The sequence below is a fragment of the Suricata suricatta genome, chromosome 11 (assembly GCF_006229205.1).
Source record: "Suricata suricatta isolate VVHF042 chromosome 11, meerkat_22Aug2017_6uvM2_HiC, whole genome shotgun sequence".
NCBI classification, from domain to species: domain Eukaryota; kingdom Metazoa; phylum Chordata; class Mammalia; order Carnivora; family Herpestidae; genus Suricata; species Suricata suricatta.
In genome coordinates, this window is record NC_043710.1 from 13,914,740 (window position 1) to 13,917,068 (window position 2,329).

The window sequence follows — 2,329 nt, forward strand, 5'->3', positions numbered from 1 at the left end:
TCTCCACATCCTTGCCAACAACTGTAGTTTCCTAATTTGTTCATTTTATCCCCTCTGACTGGTGGGAGGTGCTATCTCAATGTGGTTTTGATTTGTATTTCTCTGATGATGAGTAATGTTGAATACCTTTTCATGTGTCTGTTAGCCATCTGGATGTCTTCTGTGGAAAAGTATCTACTCATGTCTTCTGCCCATTTCTTCACTGGATTATTTTTTTTCAGTCAGAGAAAGACAGATATCATATGTTTTCACTCATATGTGGAACTTAAGAAACTTAACAGAAGGCCGTGGAGAAGGGAAAAGGAAAAAGTATCAAACAAAGAGGAAAGCAAACTCTAAGAGACTCTTAAATACAGAGTAAAAACTGAGGATTGATGAGAGGGGGGCAGAGGAGAGGGGAAAGTGGGTGATGGGCATTGAGGAGGGCACTTGCTGGGATGAGCACTGGGTGTTGTATATAAGCGATGAATCACGGGAATCTACCCTCAAAACCAAAAGCACACATTACACACTGTATGTTAGCCAATGGGCAATAAATTATATTAAAAAGTGGTGACTTATATACACATATAAAATGAAACTCTCTGTGATTTTACTTCATCATTCATTCATTACGTGGTTCTAATTGGTCTAAAAGATAATGCAAATAATATATATCGGAATTCATTATTGGGGCGCCTGTGTAGTTCAGTTGGTTAAGCAGCCAATTTCAGCTCAGGTCATGATCTCACAGTTTGTGGGTTTGAGCCCCACATTGGCTCTGTGGTGATACCTCAGAGCCTGGAGCCTGTTACAATTCTGCGTCTCCCTCTCTCTCTGGCTCTCCCTCACTCACACTCTGTGTGTGTGTCTCTCTCTCAAAAATAAACAAAAATTTAAAAAAATAGAATTCATTATTAAGAAGGGCACTTATGATGAGCACTGGCTTTATATATAAGTGAAGAATCTCTAAATTCTACACTTGAACATTTTACCATATACATTAGCTAACTAGATCTTAAATCAGAATGTAAAAAGAAAAAACTTCACAAGTAAATATACCAATAGATTAAAAAACTGGCTACTTCCATAGATGGGAGGGAAATCGATTATCTCTACATTCGGCCAAATGTGCATGTCCGTCGACATGTACCGTGTGGCTATCGATTCTCAGTGACTTACACATTTCTAAAGTAGAGTAAGGACAATCAAAGGCTGAAAGGTACAGAGGTAGCAGAGTGAGCCTTTTTTCAACATCTTTTACAATTATTCATGGCAGAAGGCATGAACACATTCTCAGATATCATTATCATATTCCCTAGATTGAATTTATTAAATTTGTAGGCATGAGAATTTCTCTAGCTGTGTTCTGTAGCTTGAATTCCAGAAAATTAAACAGACATCTGGACTGACTCAGAATTAGCCTAACACCAGCGTTAGAACCCTGAAGGAACAAGATGGTGAGGAGATAGAGACTGTAGAAGGATATTCATTTAACACGTATCATTTGATTAAAAGGTACTATTTCTGTCATGTCATAGGTGATGTACTGAAGCCCAGTGGCTAATCGGCTGGACCAAGGTCTCACAACTTCTGAATAACAGAGCTAGGATTCATTCACTTGCATAATTAATGCAGAACTTTTCTTCTTTCTGTTTTTTCAGTGTATTTCAAACAACTCTTAGGAGTTCTTTTGTTCCTCAGAGGGGAAGCCACATCTCAAGGTGAGAAACATAGAACTTCTGTTCCTCTTCCTATACAGGGTTTCAGCTGGAACAGCAATGCTATCTGTTGTGAAAATAAAAAACAACACAAATGGGAACAGAGGCTATTTATTTGGTTTGCTATGTGGTTAGCCTCTATTACTGGACATTGATGAAGGATGAGAGAGTTGAAGAAAGTAGAGCTCAACAACTGATTTGATGTTTGTGCCCTTAAATATGGAAAACAATAGCTTTACATAATAGAAGTGGTCCACTGTCAATTTAATGAAGAAAGTTAAATCTGAATATTTGAAATGTATAATACTACACTAGCTCTAGTTATGCCTAGGTGTCATCAGGATGCCCAAGTGGATTTATAATTACTTTATTTATTTTGACTGTTTTCTTTGTTATTTTCTAGTGAATGTTGAGGTTGCTATGCATATTTCCATTACTATTACTGTGTCACAACTTCAGAGGTCCAGGGGCACTACAGAGAATGGAGTTGGAGAACCTCACTGTGAAGACAGAGTTCTTTCTCTTGGGATTTAGTGACCATCCAGAACTTTGGAGGGTTCTTTTTGCTGTGTTCCTTTTTATCTACTCTGTTACCTTAATGGGGAACCTAGGTATGATCTTATTAATCA